The sequence below is a fragment of the Malus sylvestris genome, chromosome 5 (assembly GCF_916048215.2).
Source record: "Malus sylvestris chromosome 5, drMalSylv7.2, whole genome shotgun sequence".
Taxonomy (NCBI): Eukaryota; Viridiplantae; Streptophyta; class Magnoliopsida; order Rosales; family Rosaceae; genus Malus; species Malus sylvestris.
The window spans coordinates 44,903,939-44,920,017 of NC_062264.1; the positions used below are offsets into that span (position 1 = coordinate 44,903,939).

The following is a 16,079-nucleotide window of genomic DNA, read 5'->3' on the forward strand; positions in this document are numbered from 1 at the left end:
GCATTTATTGCCTTCGTCCTCTGGGGCTGTACCTGGTAATGAAGCTTCAAATGATGAACCTCCAATGCCTCCTCCTTCTGGGGTTTTGTCAAGTACTGAGGCTCCGGATAACCACCCTCCGGTGCTTTCTCTTTCTGGGGCTCTACCGACTGCTGAGACTTCCCCTAAGCAACCTTTGTGAAGGCTCCCTTTTGTTTGTTTATTTTGACTCATGTATATGTACATATTTGTGGCTTATCGAAAATATTAATAAATAAGCTTTGCTTCATTTCAACATATTGTGTTAAATACACCAAAGTCTTCTTCATAAAGTTCTTTGAATTTTTGCTTTTGTTGAAACCTGTATTGTTGAAGCTTTGTGAGTGAAGCATGTAGTTTGAGGTAGTGTTCCCTTAATTTCCCGAGTGAGGAAAACTTCTCGGTTGGAGACTTGAAAAATCCAAGTCACTGAGTAGTCACGAACTTTTGAGTACCAAGGCGTAGTAGCATATGGTGGGAGTCCCCCAAGTCTCTAGTCGAGGGAGTTGACGAATGAGGTGTCTTGCTAATAGTCCATGTCGTAAGTACCAAAACTTCATTCTTTTGTTTTCTAAGTGGTAGCCCCGGACTTTTTCTTCATATATTTTGTTTATGAAGGTTGCTAGGCCCGAATAAGTGGAATTGCAGAAGGTGTAACGGTTGGTAGCTGTTTTATGGAAAGCCATCTGACTACGATAGTCTTGCACATGATGACTATAGGGAGATACACACACATACTGCTATGATAGAGGGTGTAACCGTTGGTGCATTACAATCATAATGGAAGCATCACAATGATGGAAGCATCACAATGATGAAAGCATCATAATGATGAAAACACCATAATGATGAAACATCATAATGATGTTTCTTTGGTGGAATTGTTTTTCATTTCCCCTAACACCCTGAATTGGTTTTCAATATAAGACCATCATCTGTAGCTCGAATCACAAAGTTGTCTTCATGAAAGTTGTTCTTTAATTCCTTAACTACAACATATCCAAATTTGAGAGCCATCAGATCAGTACAACTCTAGAAATTCAGGTACGACGAGTGATTGTTCATCATTTGTCTGTCAACACGTCAGACCTGTTGTGAGCTTCAAAAACTCCATTTTCTCTTGCTTAGATCAACATACTTTCTTCATCGAAGTTGTTCCTCAGCTTGTGAACTACAACATATCCAAATTTGAGATCCCTCGGAGCAGTATAACTCCAGAAATCCAGGTATGATGAATGACTGGTTATTATTTTTCTGTCAACCCGTCAGATTTGTTGTGAGCTTCAAAACTCCATTTTCTCTTGTTCAGATCGGTATGATTTCTTCATTAAAGTTGTTCCTCAGCTCGTGAACTACAACATATCCAAATTTGAGATCCCTCGGAGCAGTATAACTCCAGAAATCCAGGTATGATGAATGACTGGTTATTATTTTTCTGTCAACCCGTCAGATTTGTTGTGAGCTTCGAAACTCCATTTTCTATTGTTCAGATCGGCATGCTTTCTTCATTGAAGTTGTTCCTCATCGTCTCTTTCATAACATATCAAAAATGCAGAATGAACTAATGGTTAAATATTTCCAGATCTTCGAAACATCACAGCAGCTTCGAAATCTGCAAGAATCCGACTGTCATGTTTGGAGCTTCAACACTTCAATTTCCGTCGCTCAAACAGAAATGGTTCCTTCTTGAAAGTTGTTCATATGCTCAAGAACTATAGGGTGTCCAAAATTCAGCTCCATTGGAGAAGAGCAGAGGTTTCAGAAATTTGATAGATGAAAGGAGGCGGAAGAGGGAGAGAGAGAAAAAGTCTCTTGGGTTGGATTTCTATTTTGGGGCAGATTCCAATTTTTGTAGCACCTTCATTATTGATGAATTGCTTGTACTTTTGTCCATTATGAAACTTGGGACTTTGGCTTGTTGTTGGATCTATTATAATATGTTTGGGAACATATATAAGTGAATAAATAAGAAGGAAAATTTTGGGCCCTTGTGGGTGTAAAACAAAAAATGTTTATGTTTACCCAAGTGTTTTTGTACAAGTTCAAGGGCATCTTGGGTTTTGTGAACAAAATTTGTTTATTTGGAGCAAGGTTTTGTGTTGAAGCTTTGGTGTTGAAGCTTTGTAGATGAAGCTTTCGAGGTGAAGCTTTGATGGTGAAGCTTTGTAGATGAAGCTTTCTGGGTGAAGCTTTGATGGTGAAGCTTTGTAGATGAAGCTTTGTAGATGAAGCTTTCTAGGTGAAGCTTTGATGGTGAAGCTTTGTAGATGAAGCTTTCGAGGTAAAGCTTTGATGGTGAAGCTTTGTAGATGAAAGTATGTAGAGGGAGCTTTCTAGGTGAAGATTTTTTAGGTGAAGCTTTGTAGGTGAAGCTTTTTTAAGTGAAGCTTTTCGGGTGAAGCTTTTTGGGTGAAGCTTTTTAGGTGAAGCTTTGCGGGTGAAGCTTTGGAGGTGAAGCTTTTCGGGTGAAGCTTTTTGGGTGAAGCTTTTTAGGTGAAGCTTTGTGGGTGAAGCTTTGGAGGTGAAGCTTTTCGGGTGAAGCTTTTTGGATGAAGCTGTTTTTTTTTTTTTTTTTTTTTTTTTTTTTTTTTTTTTTTTGGCGCTTGACACGGTCTTCATTTGCTTGTTTTGTAGTGACTGTGGAAGACGGATTGCTTTCTGATTGAGAAGGGTTCCGGCATCGCTTGCTATGAATGTAAAAGAGTGAGGGCTGAGTTGGCTAAATTACCTCTTTATTGAATTCATTGCCAAATGGCCTTCATTACATAGGATGCCAAACGGCTATAGCTCAACACTTGTACATCGTGAGTCTATTTGTAGTAGTACTTCAAGTGATCAGCGTTCCATGGATGGCCAAGGGTCTTGCCATCGGAGCTTCTAAGTGTGTAAGAGCCAGGGCGACTGATGCCAATGACTTCATACGGTCCATCCCAGTTTGGACTAAGTGTGCCTTCACTCGGGACTCTGTCGCAGAGTAATCTTTTCTTTAAGACCCAGTCTCCTATTTTGAAAGAACGAGGCTTGACCCTAGAGTCATAATAGTTGGAGATGCGCTGCTTGTAGGCGACATTCCTCAAGTGAGCTTGGTTTCTGTGTTCCTCGACTAAATCCAAGTTGAGGGTGAGTTGTTTGTCATTTTCACTTTGAATGTAGTTCTGGACTCGGAATGTTGCTTGCTCGAGCTCAACAGGGACAACCGCCTCTGTGCCAAAGGCAAGTGAGAATGGAGTTTCTCCTGTTGAAGTCCGATATGAAGTGCGATATGACCAAAGAACTTGGGGTACAAATTCTGGCCAACAGCCTTTAGCTTTGTCCAAGCTGGTTTTCAAAGTGCGCTTGATTATTTTGTTGATGGCCTCAACTTGTCCATTAGACTGTGGATGAGCTGGAGAGGCAAAGCATAAGTTGATGTTGAACTTAGAGCAGAACAACCTGAACTTCTTGTTGTCAAACTGTCGCCCATTGTCAGTGACTATCGCATTGGGAATGCCGAATCTACAAAGGATGTTCTTCCACACGAAGTCTTCTATCTTTGCCTCAGTAATGGTTGCCAAGGGTTCTACTTCGGCCCACTTTGTGAAGTAGTCCACTGCAACGACTGCGTAACAGACTTTGCCCTTCCCTGCCGGCATTGGGCCGATCAAATCAAGTCCCCACTGGGCGAAGGGCCAAGGGCTGATCATAGGAGTAAGAGGCTCTGGAGGGGAATGAGGAATAGTCGCATATCGTTGACATTTATCACATGAGCGGGATACTTTGATGGCATCCTGGTGGAGTGTTGGCCAGTAATATCCTTGGCGAAAAGTCTTGTGTGCTAGGGACCGAGATCCAGCATGATCTCCACAGACTCCCTCATGTATTTCCCGAAGGACGATTTCCGCCTCGGCAGGCGTAAGACACCTTAAGTATGGCAGGCTAAAACCTCGCTTATAGAGTTGATCATTGATGATCAGGTAGCGGGTAGACTTGTATCGAATTTGCTTAGCCTGGACTTTATCATTTGGGAGGGTGCCATGAGCAAGGAAATTATAGATCGGGGTGATCCAACTATCCCCCTGTTGTAAGTTGCATACTTCTGCGGCCATGGTGCTTGGTGTTGCCAACAGTTCGACATGAATTTTTCTTCCAATCTTGTCTTCCACAGCTGAGGCGAGGCGAGCCAGGGCGTCTGCATGACTGTTTGCCGCTCGAGGAACTTGGGTGATCTGGTAGTGGAAGTGCTTGAGCAAAAGTTGTGTTTGCGCAAGATATGCTGCCATGGAGCTGTCCTTAGCATCAAAGTTGTTGGTAACCTGGTTGACCACTAATTGGGAGTCACTGAAAATATCAATTTGTTTAACCCCGAGGTGTTTGGCCAAACGTAATCCTGCTAGAAGGGCTTCATACTCGGCCTCATTGTTTGATGCCTTGAATTTGAAACGAAGAGCATACTCCATTGCTACTTTGTCGGGCGTAGTCAAGACTAGTCCCGCTCCACAGCCCTGTTGGTTGGATGAGCCATCAACATACAGACTCCATGCTGAGGTCGTTGATTCTACTTTCTGAGCTTCCGATGGTAATGAAGCTACTGCTTCAGGTGTAGAAGCAATGTCAACAGGATATGTGAAGTCGGCGATGAAATCTGCTACTGCTTGGCCTTTTTCGGCTGGTTTTGGTTGGTAGGAGATGTCAAACTCACCCAATGCTATCGCCCATTTGATCATTCGTCCAGACGTGTCAGGACTCTGGAGTATCTGTCGAAGAGGGTGATTGGTAAGCACGATGATGGCGTGTGCTTGGAAATAAGGGCGAAGTTTCCGAGCAGACATGACCAATGCTAGAGCTAATTTCTCAATGTTAGAGTATCGTGTCTCCGCATCTTGTAGGGCCTTGCTAGCGTAGTAGACGGGCCGTTCGACACCACTGTCCATTCGAATAAGAACAGAACTGACTGCTGAAGCCGAAACCGATAGATAGATGATGAGAGTGTCACCAACTTCTGGTTTGGAGAGTAGAGGGGCTTTACTCATGTACTCTTTGTGGTTCCTGAATGCCTTGGCACATTCCTCCGTCCATGTAATGTACTTCTTATTTCCCTTGAGTGCTTTGAAGAAAGGAGCACATCTGTCTGTGGCCTTAGAGATGAATCTGGTTAAGGCTGCCACCTTGCCAGTAAGGCTTTGGATGTCTTTTGAAGTTATTGGCTCTTTCATGTCGAGGATTGCTTTGATCTTTTCAGGGTTAGCTTCAATACCTCGTTGGCTAATCATGAAGCCTAAGAATTTGCCAGAGCCCACGCCGAAGGCACATTTGTTAGGGTTCAACCTCATTCGATACCTCTTTAGAATGGTGAAAGTTTCAGATAGGTCGGTGATGTGTTGGTCAGCATGTTTGCTTTTGACTAGCATATCATCAACGTAAACTTCCATGTTCTTCCCAATTTGTTCGGCGAACATTGAATTGACCAGTCTCTGATAAGTTGCTCCTGCATTCTTTAGGCCGAAAGGCATGACTTTATAGCAATATAGTCCCATGTCAGTAGTGAAGGCCGTGTGTTCTTGGTCTGAGGGGTTCATGAGGATTTGGTTGTATCCTGAATAAGCGTCCATAAAGCTCAAGAGCTCACACCCTGCCGTAGAGTCTATAAGCCTGTCAATAAGAGGAAGAGGGAAACTATCTTTTGGACACCCTTTGTTTAGGTCGGTGTAGTCAACACACATCCTCCACAAGACCTTTTGAAGCGAAAGACTTTCTTTGGTCAGATTTTTCCTAACAAGGACCACATTTGCTACCCATGTCGGGTAATTGACTTCGCGGACAAAGCCTATGCCTTTGAGTTTTTCAACTTCTGCTTTCATTGCCTCGTATCGTTCAGCGTCATAAGATCTTCGCTTCTGTCTCACCGGCTTGATCTTGGGGTCAATACTCAAACGATGACAGATGACATCGGGAGAGATGCCTGGCATGTCCTCGTATGACCAGGCGAAGACTTCAGTGTTCTCTTTCAAAAAAGATATCAATGCTAACCGAAGGGGTGGTGACAATGTGGTGCCAATCTTCACCATGCCATCTGGATAATCTCTTGAGATAGGTACCTTCTCCAACTCTTCAGCAGGTTGGGCTTGCTGGGTAAAAGAGTCATCTCGAGGATCATCGGGTTGATTGTTGCTATCAGGAAGATCCAAGTTCGCTTCATCTAGGCTGGTCTTTGTGACTTGGTCATGTACAGACAGGGTTTCCTTGGGTCCGGGCAAGTGTTGTTGCTTAACTGAAGTGTTGTAACATGATCGTGCAGTAAGCTGATCTCCTCTGATGTAGCCGTTGCCATGGGGGGTTGGAAATTTCATCAACAGCATATGCGTGGATACCATAGCCTTGAGATCATTGATGCCTGTGCGCCCAAAGATGACATTGTATGCCGTTTGGCAGTCAACCACTAGGAAGTTAGTGGTAATGGTAGCCGTGTAAGGGCCTGTACCAATAGTAAAGGGTAAATGTATGCTCCCTAAGGGTTGCACGATATCATCGGAGAAGCTTATCAGAGGAGAAATCGAGCGATCGAGCAAGTGTTCAGCTACACTGAGTGCCCTGAAAGCTTCGGCAAACATGATATTGACCGAAGCCCCCGTGTCTACGAGGATTCGTCGAACATCAAAGTTGGCTATGTGAGCCTCCACGATCAATGGGTCGTTATGAGGGTAGATGATGCCTCTTTCTTCCTCAGGGTAGAAACATATCGGATCCCAGTTAGGTTTTTGATACTTCCCTCCCCTGATGTCTTCCACGTGAAACACTTGGTGACCAGGCCTCAGACTTCGTTCACTGTTTTTCATGGCCCTATTGGAAGATTCAGATATGGGTGTGCCGCCGCTTATGGAATATATGACATTCACCTGGCGTTGGTTACGGTTATCCCTTTGAGGGTGAAGAAGGAATTGATCAATTTTTCCTTCTCGTGCCAAAGCTTCAATACGATCACGGAGGATGATACATTTCTCGCTATCATGGCCGTTATGCTCATGGTAGCAACAAACATGCCCGCGTTATTCGGGGGCGTGTAATCTGGGTGCCTCGGCTTTGGCTTTGGTATCAGGTGAGCTATGCTGGGGTAAATGGCCGCGCATGTGGCATTCAAGGGCGTGTATGTCTCATACCTTGGGGTAGGGGGTATCTTGACGCGGGTTTGACCCACTGCATTGACTGCCTGGGGGCGAGCGTTATTGTGGCGATACCCTTGGTTATCGGGATAGTGTCCCTTACTCTTTTTACTGAAAGGAGAGTGGTGAGGATGGAAATCCTTCCTCTTGCCTTGAAATTGATATGTCTGTTGATTCGGTGAAGCATTATGCAAGGCATGGGGAGGTGCCACTGCTGTTTGGAAAGTCGAGGTCTTCTCATTTAGGTGAGTCTGGCTTCCACCTCCCACTTGTTGATAAAGGATGGTTGTAGGGGGTTTCTCCTGATATGTCTTTGCCTCGGCGGAGGCATGGTTATAAGCCTGCGCCATCACCTTAGAGTAAGTCTTCCAAGTATTGGCATTGATCATGTATTTAAAGAAACAATCACGTAAGCCTGCCGTGAAGGCTTTGAGGGCAGTCTTGTCGTCTGCCTCAGCACACCGGGAGTATTCATGGCTGAAGCGGCCAGCATACATACGTAATGACTCGTCTGGCTTCTGGCGGATAGTGTACAAGTCATCTGCAGAGTGCAAGCGATCGGTTTGGAAAATGTGTTGGGAAACAAATAGTTTTCTCAATTCCTCAAATGAGTCTACCGTCTCAGGTGTAAGACGACAATACCAATTTAGAGCTCCACTAGAGAGGGTGGAGGGGAAGAGAAGACATCGCTCTTCGTCGGTGTGCATCCGGTATGCCATGGTGGACTCAAAGAGGTTAAGGTGCTCAATCAGGTCCTCTTTTCCAGTATAAAGTTGCAAGCCAAGCTTTTGCTTTGTCTTTGCTTGAAGGGGGGTGTTGAGGATCCTCCTTGTAAGAGGGCCAGGCCTGGGTTGGTTCCAGTCAGGTATTTCAGCCTGACGTTCAGCCTTCAACTTGTTTACTTCCTCAAGAAGTTGTAGGACAAGGGGGTCCTGAGCGGAGTTATGTGTCACTGGAGCTTTCTTTCGTAAATCTCCATCTCCTATTGGAATTAGGAAGGTTTGATCAAGGGCATGTGATTTTTCCCTGGACTCGCTGTACTGGCTTCCAGGGTATGTCTGTCGGAACACCTCTGAGTCCCCTGTACCCTCATGTTTCTCTAGGACTTGTTGCCCCTTCCCCAAATTGGTGGCCGGCTTGGGCCGTGGCAGGGGACCGAGTCTCTCAGAAATCCTTGGGTCATTAATCTTTGAGCTTATATGGATGGAATTCTCTCGACGTTGCTTCAGGAAATCCCGACAATCGCGAAAGACGGCTTTCGATCCTTCTGCCCCTTCAGCAAAGAGGTGTCTCCCTCCACTTCTCATGGTTCGGGTCGAAGCAACTGGGTTAAGAGAAGCCTCATGTTGATTATCAAGTCGAGGGGTAATCTGTTCCCTATCAGGGATATCTATGTCGAATGCATGTGACCCTCCATGTTGGAGGGCACCCAGTTGATGGTTGACTTCCACGGGGGCAACAAGCTCGCGTGTCTGAGCTTGCCTAGCTTCGTGGAGTGTCTCGAAGAGCTTCTCATATTGCTCCTGGAGGACCTCATTCCTCATTGCTATCTTGTTGTTCTGAGCTTCCAACTCATCGACTTTAGCTTGAAGAAGAACTCGTTTTCCTTCCTTCTTTCGTTGTTTCGCACTATGTGCAAGGGGGGTGTCATTCTGTGTGCTGTGGCTTCCTTCACTTCCCATGTTGGAGAGGGATGCCTGATCAAAAGAAAGTATACGAATGATAGAAACCAGCTTGACACAGCTGAAGAGAGTAGGAATAAGTGTCGTTTCCCACAGACGGCGCCAAATGTTAATGCACAAAATCAGCGAAGACTTTGGTACAACAGAAAGTGTCAGGTTTTGTGACCTTCGCTTGGTTGCTTCGGTCACTAGTGAGGATAAGTACGTAAATAAATAGAGACAGAGAAGCAAACACAGGATGTACGTGGTTCACCCAGATTGGCTACGTCCACGGAGTAGAGGAGTTCTTATTAGTAGTGAAGGGCTTACACAAGTACAAAGGATCAAGCTCTCAATTTAGTGAGTTCTTGTGAATGATTTAACACAAATGGCATTAGGCAATATTGTGGGGGAATGACCCCTATTTATAGAAAAACTTGTAGCTTTGTCACATTGACATGTGTCATGTTATGATTGGTTCTTGATGTTGACACGTGCTGCGCTCTGATTGGCTTCTAATCTTGACACGTGTCGAGTAGTGATTGGCCTCCTGGTCGGAGGGGAACTCTTCTGGGTCCTTGACAGTATAGCGTTGGCCGGTGCTCGGTAGTTTCGGGATTGGTCAAGTATGGTACGAACACACTATAAATAGGACCTTCGGGTTAGTATGTTTTGTGTGGCTTATTCGTGTGGCAATTTGGTGAGAGTCAATTTGTGAGTTTGTGAGTTTGTGAGTTAGAGAGCAATTTGGGAGAATCTTCTCCATTTGTTTGAGTTCTCTACTTGTTTGGTTTAGGGTTTGTAATTTGTGGGATTGGGTTGCGAGAGTTTAAACACTCTTTTGTAATCTCTGTTTGTTTAATGAAATTCCTCACAGTGCTTCGTCCGTGGACGTAGGCTTTACGCCGAACCACATAAATCTCTTGTGTTAGTTTGAGATTGTATGTTTTGGCTTTCGCCTACGACGTTGATATTTGGTATTTTGTTATAATTCGCTTCCGTTTGCGCATAAAAGTACAACAAGTGGTATCAGAGCTCAAGTTTCGGCTTGGGATTTGCTTGGCAGTCACTATAAAGCCTTTTGTGTCGTCGGTGAAAGTTGATATCAAAAAGTTCGACGGCAACAATTTTGGTATTTGGCAATTGAAGATGTGTTCTTTGTTAGTTCAACAAGGGCTTTTGAAAACACTAAAGGGTGTGAAGGCTTTGCCGAATTTGTGGACTGGTGAAGAAAAAGAAGACGTTATGGAGCAGGCACTTGAAGCAATCCTGCTAACTTTATCAAATGAAGTCTTGCGTGAAGTTGGTAGCATCAAATCTGCTCCGGAGTTGTGGCTAAAATTGGAGAGCTTGTATATGACCAAATCCCTTGCTAAACGGTTGTATTTAAAGAAAAGTTTGCATACTCTTCGTATGGATGAAGGTACGTCAATTCATAAGCATGTTGATGAATTCAATAAACTTATGATGGACTTGAAAAGTGTGGACGACCAAATTAGTGATGAAGATTACGCAATAACTTTGTTGTGTTCTTTATCTCCTTCGTATGAACACTTTGTCAATACCATGCTATTTGGTAGATAAAGTCTTAGTTTGGAAGATGTTAAAGTTTCTTTGAATTCTAAAGAGCTAAAGAATAAAGTGTCTGACACACAAGATGGAGCTTGGGTAGTTCACGGAAGGGATAAGGAAAGAGGCAAACTTGGAAATAACACTTGTAGCTATTGTTATAAGGAAGGTCATTAGAAATTAGATTGCCTTAAACTCAAGGGCAAAAAGAAGCCGTTTGATAAGTCTTTTGCTAGTGTTGATCCAAACATTGCAGAAGATCGTTGTTCTGAACTCCTCTAAAAGTTATGTGAGGAGGTGGAGCTTGGTACTCAAGCTCTTTGGGTGGACTACAATTCCCACTTTTTGTTCGTATGTTCAAGTTATTACTTGGATTTTATTTCGTATTTGTTAGTTTCCGTAATGGAATTTGTTAGAGAATGAGTTTGAGGAAATTTCAAGTTTGAAGACTTTTGGATTTTTTGAGTCTAGATGGAGGTCAGTTTCGAAAGAATTTGGTGCACGTTTGCATTTGTATTTTGGTGTCCCAAAATTTGAAGTTTGTATTTGATTTGGAAGTTTGCTAATTTCTTGTCGAGGTGGAGATTGTTGGGTTTTACAGCTCAAAATTAGGATGATGCAAAAAATTAGGTTTGTGTTACCTTTTTGGTTTTGGTGTCCTATTTGGGTTTGGATTTTGACTTCTTAGTTGGTTTCCTTGGTGGAGAGATTTTGTTAATTACCTATTTGATTAGGATTTGTATTTACTTCCTATTAGGATTCTTATTGTAACCTAAGTCATATGCATTATAAAGAGGACCTTAGGGTTAGTGTGTTTTGTGTGGCTCATTCGTGTGGCAATTTGGTGAGAGTCAATTTGTGAGTTTATGAGTTAGAGAGCAATTTGGGAGAATCTTCTCCATTTGTTTGAGTTCTCTACTCGTTTGGTTTAGGGTTTATAATTTGTGGGATTTGGGTTGTGAGAGTTTAAACACTCTTTTGTAATCTCCGTTTGTTTAGTGAAATTCCTCGCAGTGCTTCATCCTTGGATGTAGGCTTTACGCCAAACCACGTAAATCTCGTGTTAGTTTGACATTGTTTGTTTTAGCTTTCACCTACAACGTTGATATTTGATACTTTGATATAATTTGCTTCAGTTTGTGCATAAAAGTACAATAGACAGCAATCACAACCAATATCATTCCATAATCACATCAATCAATAACATATACTATACACCAAAATGCAGGGCTAGAGCAACACAGTTCGGCCGAAGCTTACATCTCTGAAGTTATCTCAAATGAATCAATCCAAGGAACCAATGAGTCAAATGATGCGATTTTGGACCACTTAACGAAATCCATCAACATCAGGTTCCAGACCACTTAATGGAACCAAGACAACAAAGGGGATTCTGAACCACTCAATGGAATCCAAACCAAGATACGATTCTAGACCACTCAACAGAATCGCGGAGTAGAAGGGATTCTAGACTTCTCAACAGAATCTAAGTGGATACGATTCCGAACCACTCAACGGAATTACAGATCACAAGGGATTCCAGACCACTCAACGGAATCCAGACAGAACAGGGAACCGGACCACTCAAAGGAACCCCAGCGAAAATCCAGTTTCGGATCACTCAACAGAACTGAACGGAAATCCAAAAAATATAACAACGCTTGAAGAACAATACATGAAACAAATACTCAAATTATAAAAGCTCAACAAAGTGAAACAAGGCACAAATACTAAATTTAGAACGAATTAACAAAGCGGGAAATGAAACAATATCGAAGCAACGAACCCCATGACAATGGGTTCATGGTCCATTACTAGCCCTCACATTTCATTACATCAGGTCAAACCTACAAACCAATCACACTCCACAACAAATTCAATACATAAGTCAAATCATATAAAATCAATAAGGGAACACAATGTGATGCCATCAGTATATAAATCGAGGTGCACGTCAATTGAGGAAGACACGTCATCATGCTGAGCCCAATAAGCTCTATGGAATCTCAGCTAGGTAGTGATCACCCATCGCGGATATACCAAGCATGATCATCCCTGAAATACGTATGGTCCCCCATCACGAATATACCAAGTAGGACTATCCATGTACCACTGCTACATGGTGCAGTAAATTCAACACACAACCTACCCATACCTTAACCCCTATGAGTTATAACATAGTCACCTACACCATTAACTTTTCAAGGCCACCAACTAATATGTCACATAAGCATGTAAGTTCTACAGAATATGTCACGCCTCGATCCTGACATACGTCCACGATCGACACATGACATCACCAAGTATCTATATATCTAACATACCCTGCCTCCGGGATATGTACTAAGCACACTCAAGCCTCGAATTGCGTAGTGATTTTTTGTATACTTTATGGCTACATCTAACCTCCTCGTTAGACTGTCTACATACCCTCAATAGGGATCAAGCCATTTGTAGTTTACCATTCATTACACTCCGACGTTTATCACAATACTTTCAAACCAAAAAGCATAACATTCCTCAATCAATTATTAGAACTTAACAAGCATGAAATTACTAGGTTCAGGGATATATAACAAACCCACATGACATTCAAGGTTTTCATTCCATCCATCATATAAATCACTATGTTTATAGCATGATACCTCCATCCACAGCACGTAACATATCAAATAACCAACGAAGCACAATATTATTATCAAGCCACATTGATCAACTAAAATAATCATAATAATAACAATCATATCCAAAGTCATTCCACAATCCTGTCAATTAATCAATTCATGAATCAAAGATGCATGATCTTAGCATTTAACTACGTTAATCAATCGATGCGATAACATATCATTTCATGAATTTAATTAAAGAACTCTATATAATTCCCTGCTTAGATTATGAGTAACAACATGGTAAATTTAATTTATATTCACAAGGTTTATTGTGGATAATTCTCATTCACTCGAATCTAGGGTTCTAGACTAACCTTTTGGAAATGTGCAAGAGTACGGATTCCGTACCACTCAACGGAATCCAACCACATCGGGTTCCGGACCATTAAACAGAACCAAAATATCAAGCAGTTTCTCATAATCTACCCAGACCTGTCGCTTGTAAAATTAGTGCCTACATCATGGGAATGGTGCACTGGGCAAATTAGAACTTGGATAAGCTGTGAAGCTTGGGTGAGTGACAAAAATACAAGTATGTGATAATCAATAAAAAGAAAGACTATCGACCACAGTTTATAAACCTCAAATATAAGTTCGTAATTATGAAAACTTAGTCAAGTCTCTAAAACTCCGAATGAGTCACCCAGACATACAACGGCTTTTCCAAGTCAAACCAAAAAGATTCTCAAAAACTATCGTTCATAAATACACTAAAATCAAGGGCTAGAGGGACGCAGTTCGGCCAAAGCCTACATAAGTAACCAAACAGGAAGTGGCCTCCCATAGCAGATTAACAAAGCAGAGCCATCCCTGAGTAACCATATAGGTAGTGACCCTCCATCGCAGATTAATCAAGCAGAGTAACTCCTACAAATATGTTAGGCAATGATCACCCATCGCGGATTAACTAAACATGCTCACCCCTAAGTATGTATAGCCATAAGGATCGCTCATCGCGGATTAACCAAGCACGATCCATAAATAATATGGTTCTTCATCACGGATTAACCAAGCAGGGTCAAGATAACCAAGTAGGTAGTGACCCCTCATCGCGGATTAACCAAGCAAATTCATACCTACATAATTGTTAGGTAGTGATCACCCATCGCAGATTAACCAAGCATGATCACTCCTAAGTATACATGGCCATAAGGATCGCCAATCGCAAATTAACCAAGTGCGATCCATAAATAGTATGGTCGCCTATCGTGAATTAACCAAGCAGGACCATCCATATACCACTGCTACATGGTGCAGACTCGATGTCACCTAACCCTGTGACACTAGGGTGACGGTCCCCTACTAACCCTCAGGTAAACAAACATTTCAATATGCACTTCAAATCACTTTTTTCACAAATATTTCCAATCCATGAATCAAATCACATCTAATAAAATATATCGATGACCAATTATAAAAATCACATTTTAATAGAAAAGACATTTATAAAACCAAGTCATATCCACAAAGGATATTAATAGAAGAAAACAGGGTAATAACCATATCACATATATTAAAGTCACTCACCGAGGCAAGTCCGCAAAGCCTCACTAAGTCTCTAGTCCACAAAGCCTCACTGAGTCTCTAGTAATACTAATTTTAGTAATTCAAATGGTTCAAGACCTATTGACCAAAAGTCAACTCTCATTCAACAGTGGGGTCTACACCCTAGTAATTTAATCTGAAAGGTCTGCACATCGTATTTTGGACCCGTAACTTCCTAAGGTCCACATTATGCTCCTAGAATAACATACTAAAATCTCATTGCAGTTTAACGGTTGGATCTCCGCCAATCTCAAATTCAAATGGCGATCAACAATTAGTTTTACAAACTTAAAAATCCAATTCAGGAAGATCTGTACGTCGGATTCCCGATCTATTAGTTCCTACTATCCTTAAATAATATGTACTATTACATATTTAAGTTTGGTGCCAATCCAACGGTTGGATCGTCAATTCATATAATTATCCCGTGGCGGCCAACTAGGTGGTCAACTACGAAACTATATTAAAACATCAGAATTTCACTAAACGAATATCAAATACAAAATCAGGGTATCAAAATTAGCCTAGGATGGTCAGGTGACCACCCTGACTCACCGAAAAAACTAACTAATTCCAAAAATTACCAAAATTCACATAATTGTAGATCTCAATTAGTAGAGTAAGTTTCATACCTGTGACCAAGGCCAATTTGACTGGAAAAAACCCCAATTTCACTCAAACCCGCCGGAATCCCTTGAATTTAAATGTTCTTGATTCGACTCCAAAACAGCTCCGACACCCCAACCACTGCATGGGATTTGTTCCTAAGGTTGAGGGGAGTCTTTTGGTGGTGGTGGTTGATAGTAATCATTGTCGAAATCACCGGAAAATGGAGAAACTAGTTGGACAAACCGGAACTTTGTGGATTCGATTTGTAAAATTGGGTTAGAAATTTAAAAATCTAACACCACAAGGACGTTGGGCTCACCGAAATCTTTCCATATAGACACTGAAACCACCTCGAATAGACATCGAACGGAGGAGATAGAATCGAGTTAGGTGAAGGAACTGGGTTGGCCGATTCTCTCCTTCTCATTTCCCTCATTTCTCTCTCTTCCCAACATTATTAAATTCCTATTTTAATTAAGAAACTTCTAGCGTCTGTAACTTATCCTTCCTCGTCTCGATTCACAAACGGCCTTCGCCTACCCGCTCTTAGTGTCGAGCTTAATTTGAAAACATTAAGAGTGAACCCCGAAGGTCTGTGTATTATAAATAATTATTTTTCAAAAATTCAACTTTGTACTTAAGTAATTAAAATCTAATTAATTTAAAATCCCGAAAAATAGTATAAAATCTCAATAATACAAACACGTAGATTATAACAGTGAAATCCAAGAATGGGAATTCACATAATACTTCTAATAGGATTCTAGGATCACATTGTCATAACATTTATCATACTTATCATTCACATTATTAAGAAGATAAATAAACACACACACACACACACACACACACACACACATATATATATATAT

At 41.9% G+C, this 16,079-nt stretch overlaps 1 long non-coding RNA gene across 1 annotated transcript; it reads left to right on the plus strand.

Annotated features, from left to right (window-relative positions):
- The first annotated feature begins 528 nt into the window (after nucleotides 1-528).
- On the plus strand, nucleotides 529-2,005 carry LOC126624373 (uncharacterized). The gene is made up of 2 exons (XR_007624084.1): nucleotides 529-1,244; nucleotides 1,328-2,005. It is a non-coding gene; the product is annotated as an uncharacterized LOC126624373 (long non-coding RNA).
- The last annotated feature ends 14,074 nt before the right edge of the window (nucleotides 2,006-16,079 follow it).